General features: G+C 42.1%; 1 protein-coding gene across 1 annotated transcript in view; it reads right to left on the reverse strand.

The window, feature by feature from the left end:
- LOC124622399 (tumor necrosis factor alpha-induced protein 8-like protein) overlaps positions 1–20,023 on the reverse strand; it is a 905,915-nt gene that overhangs the window by 232,119 nt on the left and 653,773 nt on the right. The gene's annotated exons all lie outside the window — the stretch shown is intronic.

The raw sequence follows: 20,023 nt of genomic DNA on the forward strand, positions 1-20,023 counted from the left end.
CAGCGCCAACGGGCGGCCGCTTTTGAAGGAAGGCCAGCGGCTGCGGCGCGACGGTTAGGAGGGGCAGCCCCAGCCGACTGGCCACCTGGCCGCTGGCTGCGCTGCGATGACAGCTGCCCGTGACGTCACGGTGCGCTCCCTGCACGCAGCGGCAGGACCTCTAGGTCTAGGCCTCTAGGCGATCAGTTGCCTGCTCGACGAATCATGCAGATCAGGGGTGAGGCGTGCTCGTAAAAGCTGTAATTGCCGATTACAGTTACAGATAAAACGCTTTTTTTTCTTTTTTTTTACGTCTAAACGTTCTTGGTATATACATGATGTCTCACTCAAACCTCCCTGATTTCAAGGACCCAGGAGAGAAAAACCACAGTAAATACAATGAAAAATGCACCACATTGCAGAACGTCTCATAGAATTTATATTCCCGCGTCAGAAGTGCCAAGTATCGTCGCCAGAGTGCATCAAGGTCTCATGAACTGTAGAGAGCCTGTAGGCTCGCTAATAAACTGTAGAGAGCCTGTGTAGGGAGAGAGTGGCCAACGGGACGACACGGCGGCCATTTTTCTGCCAAACTGCGGGCGGGACTTTTGAATGGCCAGCGGAGTAGTGGAGTACACACTCACCGAATCAAAAGAACAAGACAATACGGCGAAATCATTCGTTAAATGCCTTTCTTTACAGCTACAATATACTCATAGTAGCCTACTACGTACAGCAGAGGAAAATTTGATACAGTGCCTGTAAACATTATTCGTTACTTGCATTTATCTCCTTTAAAGTTCGTTTACTAGACATATTGCAATGAAAGTAACGCAAATAAAAAAAATATAGTGTATAGCATTTGTTTTGTATCGGAAGTGCATAACGCTAAAAAATGGCTCTGAGCACTATGCGACTTAACTTCTGAGGTCATCAGTCGCCTAGAACTTAGAACTAATTAAAGCTAACTAACCTAAGGACATCACACACATCCATGCCCGCAGCAGGATTCGAACCTGCGACCTTAGCGGTCGCTCGGTTCCAGACTGTAGCGACTAGAATCGCACGGCCACTCCGGCCGGCCCATAACGCTAAAGATTTAACCTACCTGTATTACGTCAGATGAATGAAAGTCGTAAGGAGTTGTTGTGACATACAAAAAGTATGAGACGTATTAGTATTTCTTGTCACGTCTTCAAACTTTTTGCATGTCACAACTAAACAACTCGTTACGACTTTCTTTCATATATATATATAAAACTTAACTACCGGATACGGTACCCCACAGTAAGTAGGCCTATTAAAATCTATCTTCAAGAGTATCTACAATTATTTGCTACGAATAATGTTTCAGCAAACACGACAACTGCGGAAAACGTGCTTACAACTTGCCTGCGTCAACAGTCAGGCAATAATACTGAAAGCAAAATAATGCCTAGTGTTGTGATTCGGAACGAAGTAAAGTTTGACGCTATAACGTCGAATGAGCATGACACAACAATTACAGGAACTTTCCGTTTCCAGTAAGGACTGTCAGATATTGGCTTCAGAAGAGTTTGTGATGCTACCAGTATGCACGCAAACGCTAATTACGTACTAAAAACGATATACAACTAAATCGAACATGCATGCACAACGCATAACAAGTCTCTCAATAATCAAATACCTTTTAATCGTTTCCAAAAGTCCTCTGAACTTCAATTCAACTTAAAAGCACGGCGAACATAGGAAGCGCAAGAGACGTTTGGCAGAAAAATGGCGCCAAAGCTAATCAACCAATCACCGGCAACTTCACCTATGACCACTCTCTCTGTGTACAGGCTCTCTAATTAACTGAAAATGGCGACGCCACAGCAGCGCACACAAGCAGTAGTGTGGATTGCAGAAACAAATTCGCCGATTACTGCGCAATTTCATTATCGTCGAGTGCATGAATGTGATCCACCTGATGTGAAAACAATTAAGGAATGATATTGGAAGTTTCTGGCAACAGGAAGTGTTCTGAAACATTCTGGCGGTGCACGTTACGGAGTTTCAGAAGAGACAGTGGAGGACATGAGACAAACGTTTCTCAGAAGCCCACGTAAGTCAATTCGTCAAGCATCTAGGCAACTAGATGTGCCTCGATCAACATTGCATCGTGTAGTTCACCAGCTTCTTCGTATGTGTGCTTACAAAGTGCAAATTCTGCAACATCTGACGCCAAACGACAAACCACACCGACAACAATTTGCTGCGGATATGCTGCAGCGTATTGATATGGATGCCAGCTTCCTGGAAAGATGTTGTTTATTCTCAGATGAGGCAAACTTTCATCTATCAGGAAGGTTTAACAGGCATAATGTTCGGATTTGGGGTTCGCAAAATCCACACGTTGGTGAACCATGAATTTACTTTCAAAACATTTTCTTAAGGAATTTACTTTATTTACTAGCGATTCTTCAAGAACTTTAACACATTTAATCACACTATGTGAGCGTGGAAGTAGTTGCCAGTGGGTAACTGATGAAAACAACTTAAATTTCAGCAAATGAAAATTTTATTCCTAAAAACACTTTCCTTAAAAAAAATTACAGATTTAAAAACTATAATCAGAAAGCACCCTCTAAATATCAACTTACAATTTATTCAGAGACAGAAATAATAATTTTTTTTTGAGTATGAGCTTTCGGGCTGAGAAGCTTGCCGCTCCCTTTTAACACGGCGGTAGTCACGACCGCTCACAACAGCCTCTGAAAGCCTCTGGTGCAAATCTGCAACACACCAGATTACTTTAAACTAAAAATTTTAACAACCCACACAAACACATAAACTATGCACCCCATAGGAGGGATGGAAATGGTACAAAACACTCACATTAAAAAATTTCTTGCCACCGAAAGTGCAACTTGTTTTAAAAGAAAACTCTTAAGGTGGAAGGATGGCAACTTTATATACTATAATGACCATTTAAACAAAACCCATGAAATGCAGTCTTTCATTAAATGTACAAACATGGTCTACATTACACATATACCGCCTCTCAAGATGGTAGGCAAGATAAAAAACATATTTCGTTGACACCGAATCCGACAAACATGACAGAGGGAGCTATTAACGTACGGCAGACCGACAGACAGACAGACAGACAGACACTAACTGCCTAATAAATGCGGACGAGAGACAGACGAGCAAGCTGGTAACGAGAGACTGACCAAGAACACAAATATAATTTAACCAGCAAGTGAAACAACATATCACGAATCACTTAACTTTTAATAAACTGCGCTGGCCGAAGTGGCGAGCGGTTCTAGGCGCTTCAGTCTGGAACCGCGGGACCGCTACGATCGCAGGTTCGAATCCTGCCTCGGGCATAGATATGTGTGATCTCCTTAGGTTAGTTAGGTTTAAGTAGTTCTAAGTTCTAGGGGACTGATGACCTCAGAAGTTAAGTCCCATAGTGCTCAGAGTAATTTGAACCATTTTTTTTTATAAACCGCGATGTCTGGTGAAGACCTGGCGCTGCACCCCCAAAACGCTCTCCCGAACCGTCCGCTGCCAGCCGCTTCAACGGACGCAGGAAGGCGCGCCGATCTCCCGTCTCACGGCGTCGCAGCTCGCACCGGCCAGCCGATGTCGTGGGTTGGCTCCTGTTGCTCTCGTGTCGGCCGCGAAGCCACTACCCCTCGCTATACGGCGCGGCCCACTGGACCGACGTGGCGACCTCATATGCGCCGACGCTCAAGACGGAGAAGACATCTTGTGTCCCAGCGCGATCGTCCAACCGATCGATCCAACAGCCAATGCCCATTGCCTGAACAAACTCGACCAGACCCTAGCACTCCGGGCGACAGACAGACACTGACTGCCCCACACTGAGCCGGCTGACCAACCGACCAGACTCGCCCTGACTGACAGACTGCCCCCTTGCCGAGTTTTTTTTTTCCTTTATTGAATTTCAATTCCCCCCGAAGGGGGCGGGCTGGCAGCAGCTTAGTATGCCGCTCTTCAGCCTACAGACTTTGTTAGAAATATGAAGAGAATAAATAAGAAAAACAGGCGATAAAATCGGAGACTTAAAGAGTAACATGGCGAAAAGAAATCGTGGAACTTAAAACAAAGAACAGAGGGATGATGACGCTAAGAAAATACATACAAAGCAGACAGGTAAAACAATAGACAGACAATTAAAAAAAAAAAAAACACGGTGACAGTCTGGTTTCTGTTCGCAAAAGACATAAAATTCACACCCAGCGACAGCATGGTTTCTGTTCGCAACACGAGAAAGACGAACAACACTGAACAGTCACTGGAACACTGCACTAAAAAGTTGGCAAGTGTGACATACCACAGCCGACAGCAGGTGGGGGGGGGGGGGGGGGGGAACTGGACCCTTGCCGAGCTGATAGCGCCCCTTAAATGCACGTGAACAGGCAGCTTTTCCCCTTTCCCACCAGAGGGAGAAACCAAAGCTGCAATTGCCACAGCGGCGCCACCGCCAGAAACGGAAGGCGACTGCTTTACACTACGCGCTGCGGCGCGCTCTTCAAAACAGCAAATTTTACCACGGCTCACGTTGTCATTGAACATGTTCGTGATAGCTCTAAACTAAACGTCTGGTGCTGGCTAATGCAGGACAGGATTATTGGACCGTTTTTCTTTGTGGAACAAACAGTGAATGGGTCAGTGTGTCTGGAGATGTTGGAGGAGTTTGTGTACCGTCAGATACAAGACTTGCAACCCAACGTCATTTTTCAACAAGATGGAGCTCCGCCGCTCTGGTCAACGGCTGTTCGCAAATTCCTTGATAGGAAATGTCCCAGCCGTTGAATCGGACGTGGAGGACCCATTGCCTGGACACCACGTTCACCCGACATTAAGCCGCTTGATTTCTTCATGTGAGGATTCGTCAAGGCGCGCGTGTATGCGACCAAAGTGGACGATATTCCTACGTTGCGACATCGTATCGCTAATGCGATTGCAACAATAACAGAGGAAATGTTACAAAGAACTTGGCAAGAAATTATATAGACTCGATAGTCTTCGTGCTACAAATGGTTCACATGTAGAGGTGTATTGATGATAAATAAATAAATTCTTTGAGATGCTCTACAATGTGGTGCATTTTTCATTGTCGTATCTTCTGTGGTTTTTTTTTTCTTTCCTGGGTCTTTGAAATCAGGGAGATTTGAGTGGGACACCCTGTATTTTTCTGAAATTTCGGTTGTGGACATACTCACACTTGCGAAATGCACTGTTAGCCCGGGGGCGGTTAAGACATTAACGGCTGCCAGTGTGACAGGCGCAAGCTTGAGGGGCCACAGGGGCTGGTCAGCTACATGCTACACCTCTGTAACTTACCAGCAACAGCGATTACCGGTGCTCTTGCATCCCAATGCAAAGTCCATCCATCTCTCGCAGAGTGCAGAGTGAGAAATACAATACTTTCAGTTCAGTTTACAAAAGTGATGTGTAAATAACCCGAATGCACCGTAAGAAATACTGCAAACTGGCAAAAACGCCAAGCGCATACGTGTTTCGGCGTGAACCGCTGATAATAAGGAGGGAAGAGGCAATGATTTGGAGAATATGTAAAGGCTGTAAGTAACTTGCACTGCAACTTTACAAACAAAACGCTGTTTTTGATTTAAAACAACCAAAATGTACAAACATTTGTATCCAATCTGCAGAGTAACTACGGAAAATGCTTTATAAATAAAAGCGAAATGCGTCTGGTGTAATTCTCTTTGATTAAATTGCAGTAAGTTCAAGATGGAAAAATCAATAATAACTGGCAACAGGAGTTTGTGCAGTAGTAGGGTTTAATGCTTTTTCCTCCAATGTTGCACGAAATTTATGCGCAGCCCCATCTTATTGTTGCGGCTAGCTGGTAGTTTCTTGTTTATCCCTTGAACCCGCGCCGCGATTGTTCGAACAAGCTCGATACTGCTCGACCCCCTTCGAACGCGAGTATCGTTTGTAGTGTGGAAACGCGTGTAGCCAAGATACTGATTCGGGTGTCATTGTGAAGAGCTTACGGGGCACTGCTAATGAAAGATGTCGATTCATATGACTCGTACATACGCTCGGAATTATAGAAAACGCTGGCCAATGGAAAGTCCCAGTCGAAAGGAATCCACAAAGTCTAAAATGCGCCAGTGCGAGAGTTACGGTAGCGTCGAGAAGAAAATGGAAAAATGGCGCAAAGCGACTACCTAGTTGGCTCATCGGGCACACAGCGAACAGCGATAGTCCAAACCTGTGGTTTATCTGTTCTGTAACCATTAGACTGTGCAACTATTGTACTAAAGATATTGATAATTAAATTATATATTAATACGAAACCTTTATTATGATTTTATGCAGAGGTTTTCACGAAAAATACGTTCCACAGATCCGATCTGTGCACACAGAATTTTCTTTATTTGCCCGTTTCGAGCATGGCGACCTCGAAGAAGAACTCAATACAGAGTATCGTGTGAAATGATGTTACGGTCCATATCATTTCACACGATATTCTGTATTAGGTTCTTCTCTGATGTTCTGATGATCAACCATAGCCGAAACATGTAAATAAACTTTTAACAAATGCACCCTTGTTATTAGCGACCAGATAAAGATATGCTCACATTTCATACAATGGTCGCAGGCCTTTTGCGCGACTTTATGTACCAGCTTAAACTATGCAGACACCTGTGAAATTTAAATTCATCTTGTTATATGAATCAGGGTTAGGTCTACGAGTGTCTTACGAATTTTATAAACAGCATGGTTTTGGTATCTTGTCAAAAGTAGATATAGTGCGAACTGTGGCTGAATAAAACATGTTTGATTGCGCTCTTGTACTTTACAAATTTTGGTCAGCTAATGTCCCATTTTCAATGCTGGTTCCATTTAGTGTACAAATACTTTATCTGTTCACAATGTCAAACAATATCCCTAGATCTGACAGGACAGTTTACACATACAAACCGTTCATTGTTATTTGTTTGTGTAATTTTAGCTATTCAATAGAATGCCATATTGTAATTTACTGTAAATAATTTCACTTCTATTTTCACCCTTGAAATTAAGTTCATCGCTCTGGAAAAGAAATATTTTACTGTGACCATACATGCTATACAGCTAGTTACTTAGTTTCATCACCAGCTGCGACATAGTTGCGAATATAAACAGTGATCCAGGTACTGTCAAATATTTTTTATTCCAGTCTTTGATCACAATATAAAATCGTTCGACGATGACCGGTTTCAGTCAGTAATGATCATCTTCAGATCTGTTGTACACCATATCCTAATGTGATAAAGCTGTAATAGCATCGTAATGGCGTAGAACAGATCTGAAGATGGTCATTACTGACCGAAACCGGTCATCGTCGATGAAATTTATATTGTGATCAAAGACTGGAATTAAAAAAAAAACATTTGACTTAGTTTCATGTTTCGTGGATCATTTGTACCATTAACTGTAATGGCGTGGAATGAGTCATTTTGTATTCACATTAGGCATTCCTATCTAAATGTGGCTACATGCTGATTATCTATAATATTTCTAAACTGTTGTGAGTTGGTAATTTCCACCCAACACCTTTCACACATTACAAAATTAGAAATTCGTCTACGGAACAGAAGGCGTTGTCAAGGATAGACTTTTTCAGTTCTATTCAAGTTTGATTTTGCTGTCTGACATTTATATGACTAGGTAAGCGATCAAAAATTTTGGTGGCAGCACTATGCACCATTGTTCGTGCTAAAGACAGCGTTAATGTGGAGTAATGAACGTCATTGTTTCTTCTGATATTGTAATTACGCACATCAATGTTCCTTTTTATCTGCAGTGGATTATTTACACCAAAATTCACCAGGGAATAAATATCTGTGATGCGTTAGTAAAAATTCGTAACTCCTTAAACAGATGTCTACAAGACGATGTGGGTGAGCACCACTGATTATTCATACGGAACACTTTTGAGCAATGGAGACTTTACTTCTTAAAGATGAGTCACCCCAGAGCATTATTCCATACTGAATGAAAATATACAATTTTATCAACTTAACAATTTGTCTCTCCCCAAGACCTGCAATGATTATTAGTCCAAATGTGCTTGAACTATTTTGTTTCAAGAGTTCTAAAACGTACTTTTTCATGTTTATATTGTCATCAATATGGCCACCTAAATTTTTTTTGAAGTTTCCACCCTCTTTATTATTTCCTCGCCATGTGTTACACTTATCATTGATGTAGTATCTCTAGATGTGCAAAACTGAATATGTATATCTTCTCAAAATTGAGAGAGAGACGATTCGCAGAAAACAAATCAATGATATATTTAAGAACATTGTTTACCGTTTCTTCTATTGTTATATGTATATTTGAATTGATTAAAAAACTAAAAAGCATCTGTAACTTGCCATATTTTCTATAACATCCTTTAAACTGTTACTTATGTTAAGCTGAGCCGCATTTTGTAAATGTTGACGGTTTATACTGCCATGCAACGTAGAATGGTGTGTGTTACAACAGTTTCCATAGAATTTAACAGCACTCACAAAGTTTATGTCCAAAAATGTGTTAACTTAAAAACACATAACAGAAACACACAGAGTACTGGCCGCACAGAAGTATACGATACGTAAGTTATTCCCACAATTCATGCTTTATTAACGCTAAAGTCATCCATGGATATTTCAGTGAAGATCAAGCAGAGAAAAGATCTCCTGAGTTTGCCAAATCCTGAACGAAGAAACTTCCTTTTTATCTTAGTGCACAAAACCAGTAAGAAGTACAAAACGAGCGCCCTGCAAGGAAAGAGAGGAAACCCGTAACAGGCATCTGAAGATGGCTTTGTATTAACTGCAATGGCTTAATTTAAATAAACTTCTATAAACCATATTTGTGGGTAGTTGCTGCTGAAATTATAAACGCTAGAACACACTTTTGTATGACTACAAGGGATAGTCAAAAAGTTTTAATTATCACATCGAAAAAATAAAGTTAAGTAATCATTATTTTGTTTTCTGGTATATGTCTGCAGTCCTGGTATACACTGAAACCACAGAGCAGCAGTACTAACTATTCACTCTAAAAAAGACTCTCACCGCGGTAGCTGATGGCAGTAAGCATTTTCTCAACAGTCAGAAGACGGTGTATTGCTTCCAACCGATATTAACTTGTTTCCGATGTCCACCAACGTTGGTTTTCACAATTGTAACCTAGTGCACTGACATTTTTGTAGGCATATTGTTTCTTCGTTAACGTTGTCTTGGGATATTGTGATCTACACAGGACATGCACATCCTAGTGGGTAAAACTGATAATATAGTTTCGTTCAGAAATACGTAGAGGCACCGAGTGCAGTGTGGGTTGTTAGTTGCGGCTGACTGTATAGTTGGCTGCACTGAGAAATTATAGGCTATTCCCAGCAGCCACCGCGGCGATAATCTTCTGAGAGTGAAAAATCGGTACAGTACAGCAGCACATCATTAGGTGACTCAACACAAAATGGCGCAGTCAGTCTATTTTGTCAGTGGGCTGTGCCATTATATCATGGCTAGTTTAGCTGCATACTTCGCTCCCGCAGTGTGAGTATATCATTGTGCATCACGCAGATAAACAAAAAATTAATTACACATTATTTTGTCGCGGTGGTAATTAAACTTTATGAAAAACCCACTATCAATGATGCGAAGCTTTTGTATAGAATTGTGGTGAGATGGCGAAGTTCTTCCGAGAAATTTACTACGAATTAGGATCCAACAATGACTGAACTTTTATGTACCATATATTCAGTTGAATAATTCATTGATTACATGTAGTGATAAGATATATTCCAATTTGTAACACATAAAGCCCTACATAGAAACAATAACATCATTTCCCCTTACACAGAGTTATGTTTATACAGGACTGAAAGACTGGTAAGATACTGTACATGAACACATATTTTATTATTGTTGCATTACATTAAAAGAGCCGTTAGAATAGGATCACAGGAAAGTATGATATATATTAATACAAACTTAATTTTTGTAAAGAAGAACTCAAGTATAAAAATGCTTGGATCACATCACACAGCAAATTTCATGCCAGGACTCCACCATCACAACAACAATAATTACAAGTAAATCACACCCATGTCAAATGTGATCATACAGACTCATGAATAATTTATAAATGGGCACCTGATGATGGCAGCACCCTGCCAAAACACGTTGTGACCAACGATGTGATGTTAGTGAACGCAACCACAGCAGCAAATTGTTTGTAAGAATAAGAAACTTCTACTCCAGCATCCAACTGACGGATATACAGTAACGTGAAGGTGTTCCTCAGCGTTCAAGAAATGGATCGACTGTTTTCTAATGACTTTCATTCATCTTCTATTACAAGCATAATTGTTATTAATTCAGGATGGAACTGAATAATGCAGTATATCAGTTTTGGAGAGAAGCAACTTTTTGTTTGCACGTAGTGAGTTGGTCGATTCTCCAGTCAAACCATTGTTCACAGTGGCATTCTACTCTCCTACTATCAGGACACACTAGGTTTCTGTGGCTGAAGGTGGACGGTAAGCCCCTGTGACTGGCACATACTTACGAATTTTTTACAGCCAATACCACTAACACAACAACACTTGTTCACTTTCCATGTTTTCATTCCTTAATGTTATAAGGGTTAAAATTTGGTGCAACTCATTTCAGACACAAAGAGAATTTGTAGTAAGAATAAATGAGCTGAATGACCATATTTCCACTGTAAGTAGCCCCAGTGCCCTAAATTACGGGCCTTTTTGACCTTCAAATTTGAATATCCATTCTGTGACTTCCGCCATTGTCACTGTCATAGCCAGTAGCAACTGACAGGAAGTCAATGAAATGTGGACTAAAATTTGACCTATGTAGAAGGCCGAAGTTTTTTCTTTATAAACTACACTGTCTTGCTGACACAGATCCATCTGACGTCCGATGTCAGCCTACTGCAAGTGCGGAAAGTTGAAAGATAAGCACCTAATATGATCATCCCCTCCTACCTACATTATCGTCCACTATCTCGACTAAAGACCAACGTCAATTTCCAACGCTGTGTATCACCAGTTAACGCAATTGTAACGATTACAGAGTCGTAAGCTTCTCAACCTCGGGGTAAGTGTAGAGGCTGAATGAAGACTATCCACTGATCATGAAGAACGCTAGACTATGTGTAAATAGCTCAATAGTCTGTGAACAGGCAGCGATACGTCCATAATAAGAAGCGAAATACCCTGGAAGAGGGAGACACGTCTTGTCTATGTTACAAATCGTCGACGACATCACGCGTGTTGGATTGTTGCCTGTGACGAGACAGCTATAGGCGGCTTGACTAGACACATAGCATCACTGCAATTAATACGATGAAATTTTGGGCTGATTCTGTGTAAATAAATCCGTAGATAAAAAAGCGAATTCTTATACACTCCTGGAAATGGAAAAAAGAACACATTGACACCGGTGTGTCAGACCCACCATACTTGCTCCGGACACTGCGAGAGGGCTGTACAAGCAATGATCACACGCACGGCACAGCGGACACACCAGGAACCGCGGTGTTGGCCGTCGAATGGCGCTAGCTGCGCAGCATTTGTGCACCGCCGCCGTCAGTGTCAGCCAGTTTGCCGTGGCATACGGAGCTCCATCGCAGTCTTTAACACTGGTAGCATGCCGCGACAGCGTGGACGTGAACCGTATGTGCAGTTGACGGACTTTGAGCGAGGGCGTATAGTGGGCATGCGGGAGGCCGGGTGGACGTACCGCCGAATTGCTCAACACGGGGGGCGTGAGGTCTCCACAGTACATCGATGTTGTCGCCAGTGGTCGGCGGAAGGTGCACGTGCCCGTCGACCTGGGACCGGACCGCAGCGACGCACGGATGCACGCCAAGACCGTAGGATCCTACGCAGTGCCGTAGGGGACCGCACCGCCACTTCCCAGCAAATTAGGGACACTGTTGCTCCTGGGGTATCGGCGAGGACCATTCGCAACCGTCTCCATGAAGCTGGGCTACGGTCCCGCATACCGTTAGGCCGTCTTCCGCTCACGCCCCAACATCGTGCAGCCCGCCTCCAGTGGTGTCGCGACAGGCGTGAATGGAGGGACGAATGGAGACGTGTCGTCTTCAGCGATGAGAGTCGCTTCTGTCTTGGTGCCAATGATGGTCGTATGCGTGTTTGGCGCCGTGCAGGTGAGCGCCACAATCAGGACTGCATACCGTCATCGAACCCATCGTTCTACCATTCCTAGACCGGCAAGGGAACTTGCTGTTCCAACAGGACAATGCACGTCCGCATGTATCCCGTGCCACCCAACGTGCTCTAGAAGGTGTAAGTCAACTACCCTGGCCAGCAAGATCTCCGGATCTGTCCCCCATTGAGCATGTTTGGGACTGGATGAAGCGTCGTCTCACGCGGTCTGCACGTCCAGCACGAACGCTGGTCCAACTGAGGCGCCAGGTGGAAATGGCATGGCAAGCCGTTCCACAGGACTACATCCAGCATCTCTACGGACGTCTCCATGGGAGAATAGCAGCCTGCATTGCTGCGAAAGGTGGATATACACTGTACTAGTGCCGACATTGTGCATGCTCTGTTGCCTGTGTCTATGTGCCTGTGGTTCTGTCAGTGTGATCATGTGATGTATCTGACCCCAGGAATGTGTCAATAAAGTTTCCACTTCCTGGGACAATGAATTCACGGTGTTCTTATTTCAATTTCCAGGAGTGTATTTTAGCTTATATCTCACAGCGACTGACATTACCTTATTTAATAAGTGCATGGGCGCTGACATCAGTTGCAAAAATTTACATATTGTTTTTCACCGGTAATTAAATGGTGATAACAAATTAAGAACACGTTTCATTCTTCGTACGCAAGTTAAAGACAGTTTTGGAAGGAGGTGGCTTCAAGTTCAGTATGGAAAATCTTAACGTGTCACAGCACGAGAGATATAAATAGATTTTGACGTTTAGGAAGAAAGTATTACATAGAAAAAAGACTGCTAGTGTCTCTCGACTCTACTGTTACAGTGTGAGGTGTGCATGTCACCTTGGTCATTCTTTCTTTCGCATATCGATATACAAGCATCTGAGAGCAAACCATGTTGATCCGCGATCTTTGGTTGTGTTGTTACACGATCTATGCCTGAGGCACTCACAGAGTGAGCATTACTATTAGTCGAGCTATGTTGGGAAGCAGACGTTTAACTGAATGGTCGAATTGAACTACTAAGTACTGAATACAGATTTGCTGTAAGTGAATGAATAAAATGATGATGAGAGTATTTACGGATTTTGAAAAGATTTTTGTGAAGAACGGCGATTCAACGTAAATCTGCAGCTTTGCATACTTGCGCGTAGTTAGCACCCTGTTGTAAAATTCATTGTCGTACCTAAATTTTGTTGAGAAATATCTCACGGATTGCTCACACGCAGGGAAGTTAGTTCGCCTCCCCCTCAAACACATTTTGTAAAGTAATGAACATCATGTTGGGTAGGTTAATCTTTTGTAAAGGAAAATTTTGTATGAACAACCTGTTAGAATTGTTTCTAAAAGCAATCATTTCTGTATAAAGTCAATATTGGTCACGGTCCTGAAAGTCAAGTTATGAAGTAGTTCTTTGCTATAATATTGTTATGTTCAAAACTATCCACTGTGATTTAAGGAAACACACCACCGTTTACCTGACTGCGCAGTACAGGGCTCAAATAATCACAATTTCAGTAATTTTGTGTACTACACTACACACACACACACACACACACACACACACACACACACACACACACACATACAGGGTTTAAAACAGAAAATTTACGACAGCAGATGGGAAATGTGAAAATTACATCAGGAAGAGAGTTGCCTCAGCTTCGGGAGGAACAAGAAATCTCATTTAGTTAGCCTTGGTAAGAAAGAATACAAAGATACAGGTATACTGAATATGACTGTAGTTGAACCATTTACAAATGTCATGGAATATTGGCCGACAAGGTGCTAATAGACCTGAACAAAAGATCACGCAACAAGTATATCACGAATGTAACGCGGAAGAAAAGGAGACTTCAGAACTAGGTTTTATGCCTAGGATACCGCAATTTACAGAGGTAGCAGTTGTTTTCTTATACCAGGATGGGAGAACTCAGTACGAAAGACGGCCTAATAAGATGTTGGATTACTGTCCAGGAAAATGCTGAAGAGGAGGTCGCCCTAAAAAAATGACTGCAGAGACTTTCAGCAAGGCTGCTGCCATACGGACAACTATGCAGTTCCTGGTGCGAAAAGCGGGGAATCCCGTAAATAAGTAAGTGAAATCCTGTATTCATTCACTTACACCTTTGTATTTTGTTTATTTTTTTTAGATTTCTATATGACGATTGTCTGAAACAATTACTTTAACTTCTTTCTCGTGTTACACTGTAGTAGACATGATCTGCATTCTTGTTTTTATAATGAGTTAATCCAATTACTGGCACGATTGAAGAAACAGAGATCACGTTCATTCGCAGGTACCCAGAGTTACTGCACCTAGAGCAGCTAGACAAGCTACCAGTTACTTGAGAAATTGTTAGTACGCGTCTTCCATGCATCTGGAGCCTTGCTGTTTGTGTTCCTTAGACTTCGGTTGAAGGGTGTGTGATGGAGGATTCACATAGCCAACACGACGTATGACGTAAGCCATTGATGTTCACTTGGGCTATGGTTCGAGAAATATGGGACCTGGAAAGTAGTTTGTTCGTGCTCTTTCAGCTATTTTTTGAACGTAAAAACGTCTGGCAATTCGTACTCTCTTTCTAGAACATTCCATACTCTTTCAACGCACAGTCATTCATACAGAGATGTGCATAGTCTTCAAGCGCAGTGTTAATCAGTTTTAACGTCAATGGCTTCTTGAGCTCCACGCTTTCGGAACTAGGCCATTTACAATAGCCTTTCACCATAAAGGTAGGCAAGCAGTTCCTAAACTTTGTTTTTACAGAAAATGAACCGAAAATTGGTAAGAACGCTTTCTTAAAATGTTTTACACGTTACAGTAGTTAGAGAAATGTGTAAAAATAGTCAGTCAATTCAGTTATTTATCCGCTAATCATCTTGCTGGGATTGGGAGCTCCTGTTGACTTTTCACGAGTTTGCGAATAAACTTTGGGTTTTTATCCTCCGCCTTCTGCAAAACACAATGTATTTATTTTCTTTTTACCTAACCGTGTTTCGACACCAATGTGTCATGTTCTGTGGGTCTCGATTTATTTCTGTAAAATTTCATACAAAGTTCATGGTTATTTTTCTATTTTAGGCCTAAAAACTGTTTTCTCAAATCTCGTTTTGTGTAAAAATCGTGTGAAAATAGGTGGGTAAAATATAGAAAGGTGTATTTAACTACATTAAAAGAAACCACGCAAAATATTCACAGCTTAATGAAGAAATGGAAGTACAGGATATACATAAATACTACTTTTAACAAAGTATTTTAAAAAATAAACAAATTCCCTACGACTTCTTTGCAGATGAGACACTTCAGAAGATAAAAAGCATAAAAACTAGCCAACGTGTAGAACTCCACTTTTCAGAAGTAATGTTGTTTCAAGTTAACAATCAAGACGAAATAAATAAAATATAACTGTAATAGTTTTTATGCCTAATATAAAAAGACAACTATGAACATTGTGTTACATTTTACAGAAATAAATCGAGACCCACAGAAGATGACACATAGGTGTTGAAACATGTTTGGGTAAACAGAAAAAGAAATACGTCGAGTTTTGCAGAAACCAGAGTACAGAAACAAACTTGTTTCTCTGCTTCATCAGAGCACATGTTGTGGCATATGTCACAATCTCCATCCTCTAGGAGTGACATCCAAGACGTGTTTGTTATGATGTGAGATTACAGTCTATGGTGTGCCTTTTCTTCAACACACATCTTCCATTATGCTGTCGGAGCCTACGTCTCTTCTTACAATGAGGAACTCAGGAAAATTACTTCGTCCATCGTCCATAATTTTGTCTTCCTCTATAAACCCAACTACACTAGTCACTATTACATCTTAAAATGGTTCAAATGTGTGTGAAATCTTATGGGACTTAACTGCTAATGGTATCAGTCCCTAAGCTTACACACTACTTATCTTAAATTATCCTAAGGACAAACACACACATCCATGCCCGAGGGAGGACTCGAAACTCTGCCAGGACCAGCCGTACAGATTACATCTTAAAGTACTGAATTTATTTCTCTAACTTCCTATCCCACTTATTATTCTCAAGATCTTCCTTTTCATTCTCTGTTGGGCGACTCTCAGTTTTGGTGTTTTCACATGTACAGTTTCTGTTTTGTGGTAAAAAGGGAATAGCAGGCAAATACATTTTTACAGAGTGCGAATATACTTTCGAAGACGGTGTTCCAGTTCCGCGTTCAGATTCTCTTCATTGTGTTTAATGTCAGTGTCCAACTGTACTGTTTCTCAGTTGCCTTACGAATGCAAATGTGTCGCCTAACTCAACAACATCTGTGTTAAACATCAATATCTCCCCGCGTACTGATTACGCAGCAGTCAGTATTTGATAGCGATTCAGATTCCCCTCCCAGTCCGATTATCGATCTTGCAGTTTAATCAACGATTTCGCCGCGCAGTCAGAGATACTCGTGTTGTCCAGCCAACAGGTTGTCTCGTGGCGCTGTGGAGGGCGTAACCAATGTGTGCGCCGGGCGCGGCCGCCGGCGCGATACTGCGAATAAATACAGCGCGGCCGGGAGAGCCGTACTCGCCCTAAAACCGCATTCGATAAGGTTTGGCACATGGGACTCGCAGACAAAGACATCCACACTAGTTGCCGTCTCCATTTAGTTAAAATTTTATTCTCTTTTTGCGCAACAGACAGCTGTTCGCAACTATAAAACGAAACAATAGGCAACTACACAACACAGCTGCAGGGGTCCCACAAGACTTTATTTTCTCTACCAGGACTGTTGATATTTTTAAACATATCAGGAGTCCGATATATCGATAGTTGAAAGAATATCACGATGGGGCCGCCATATATTGTAAAAGTATCGATATATTTTGTTATCGTGACGGAAGAAAGATCGACGTAGTGGCGTATAAAAATATCGGCTGCAAATTGTAAATATAGTGTCAGTTTTAGAGCTTTAGTCTTAGGCATTGATGTATTATTAGATATTCTGTACGTCAACAAGCTAGCAGCCCGCCTATCCCAGTTGGAACAAGGACTGAAAGGAAAACGATGCACGTTCACGCTTGCCGATAATCACTTTGCTAACAGTGGCAACTGAACGGTGTCCCAAGGTGTCCCAAGTATCGCCCCTGCGCCTAATATCACCTATTTGTATTTCCAAGCTGTTCCGCGTGCCATCTATGAGTCTGTGTAGTAAACTTAAGCTTCTGCAGTTTTGCCACAGACGGCACTAGTTGCAAACTTCTTAAGAGTAATAGCGGAAACAGTGTAGCATTTGAAGTGTTTGCGGCTGTGTCAATCGTTTTAACTTCCTGCAGCAAATCGAAGGAACTACCAGGTTTACTGATAACAATTTCGTTTATACTACTAGGAAGTATGTTAAATAAGGATTGCAATCGTATTATTAATAGCGAGAAAAGGTGTTTTGAAAAACTGTAACGTGTATGAAACTTCCTGGCAGATTAAAACTGTGTTCCGGACCGAGATTCGAACTCGGGACCATTGCCTTTCGCGGGCAAGTGCTCTACGAACTGAGCTACCCAAGCACGACTCACGCCCCCTACTCACAGCTTCACTTCTGCCAGTACCTCGTCTCCTACCTTCCAAACTTTACAGAAGCTCTCCTGCGAACCTTGCAGAACTAGCACTCCTGAAATAAAGGATATTTCGGAGACATGGCTTGGCCACAGCCCTGCGAATGATCCAAAATGAGATTTTCACTCTGCAGCGGAGTGTGCGCTGATATGAAACTTCCTGGCAGATTAAAACTGTGTGCCGGACCGAGACTCGATCTCGGGACCTTTGCCTTTCGCGGGCAAGTCTCCGCAATATCCTTTCTTTCAGGAGTGTTAGTTCTGCACGGTTTGCAGGAGAGCTTCTGTAAAGTTTAGAGGGTAGGAGACGAGGTACTGGCAGAAGTGAAGCTGTGAGGAGGGGGCGTGAGTCGTGCTTGGGTAGCTCAGTTCGTAGAGCACCTGCCTGCGAAAGGCAAAGGTCCCGAGTTCAAGTCATGTTGCGGCACACAGTTTTAATCTGCCAGGAAATTTCATATCAACGCACACTCCGCTGCAGAGTGAAAATCTCATTCTGTAACGTGTATGTTTTGGTTGATTGTACTGTGTTCCCAATATCGCCCATCAACTGGATCGTAATATCGCCAGTAGGCGATATTGGGAGCAGCTATTTTAATTTGTTAACCGATCTATCTCGTACTTATCTCAAACCAAGGGAAAAGAAGAAGAGACAGACTTGGAGCACGTCAAATCTTGAAGCTGCATGTCGGGCTGTCCAAAAAAACAAAAAAAATGGGCACGCTGAGAGCATCAAAGATCAACGATTCGAGACTACATTAAAAGATGTGCAAAAGGGGAGAATTAACAGGAAGCTGCAGTTGTAAGACAGAAATTTGGAAGGAAACATACGTTGACATAAAAAAATTCTTTGGTTTGACGAGAAATGATGTAAAGCAGATGGCATTCCAACTTGCCTTAAGGAACAATCTGCCCCATCTCTTTTCAAAAACTGGAAACATGGCAGGCCTAAAGTGGCTGAACGTGTTTATGAAAAGAAATTGTTCCCAGTTAACAATACGAACGCCACAATCACTGTCAAGAGCTAGAATCATAGGCTTTACTCAAGACAATGTGAGGTCATTTTTCTGGATTCTCAGAGCAGAACTTGATAAAATCACGTTCCACCCTGCTAGAACTTTTAATACTGACGAAACTGGAATAACAACTGTCCAAAGCAAAAATGTGAAGGTGATTTGCACAAAAGGAAAATCGGCAGTCTACAAAATGTCATCAGCAGAGAGAGGAAAGCTGAACACCATCATCACCTGTATGTCAGCTGCCGGCCAGATATACCTCCGACGATAGTGTTCCCCAGAAAGAAGCAGGACCTGAAGCTAATGAAAGGATCCCCTCCTGGAGCTATTCCAGGATTTCACCCATCAGGCTGGATTCAGTGTGATTTATTTTGTAAGTGGATGAAGCATTTTACCTCTTTTGTAAAGTCTACTGCAGAAGACCCAGTTGTTAATCCTGGATGGACACTACATCCCCAAAAGGAACCTAGACGTTATAAACTTTGTCAGAGAAAATCACATCATAATGGTCTGCTTTCCTCCTCATAGCAAGCATAGGATGCAGCCACTGGATGTTGCCTTCATAAAACCTTCTACAATCAAGAAATTGAGAAGTGGATTTCCAATAATGAGGGTAGACTTGTGGCTCAATATGACGTCGCTGAACTCAGGGGCAAAGCATACATTAGAGCAGCAACCATGAGTAATGTATTGAATGATTTTCGTGCCACTGGTATCTATCCTTACGAGGAATCAGTATTTACTGAAGCTGATTTTATTTATGAAGCGAACGATAACAGACCACAGTCTATTTCTGAAGCTCAGTGTGGACCTCAATTACTTGCAAATACTGCCACAGTTGAAGTAGCACGTAGGCCTATTTCACACATTGTTGACAATGAAATTCCATCTGCTGGTAAAAATGAATCTCATTCCTCATCTGCTTCCATGTCATTGCATCCTTTAATCTCGCCCAGACATAAAAGCTGTACCAAAAGTTCAACCAGCATCTCACGAACGAAAGAATGGGGAGAGCGTTGTGTTGACTTCTCCTTATAAGAAGAAGTTGGAAACCTTTTATGCTTCTAAAAGCACAAACAAGTCCAATGAGGCTTCAAAAAGTGGAGCAACACGAAAGAGGAATCCTGCCACCAAGAGGAAAGTTAAAAGAAAGTAAAAAATCTCTGACAGTGAGGCTGCTAGCGAACCTTCACTGGTAGACACCGATGACGATCATGACCTGGGTGTTGATTCTACAGATGC

This window comes from Schistocerca americana, chromosome 7 (assembly GCF_021461395.2).
Source record: "Schistocerca americana isolate TAMUIC-IGC-003095 chromosome 7, iqSchAmer2.1, whole genome shotgun sequence".
NCBI classification, from domain to species: Eukaryota; Metazoa; Arthropoda; class Insecta; order Orthoptera; family Acrididae; genus Schistocerca; species Schistocerca americana.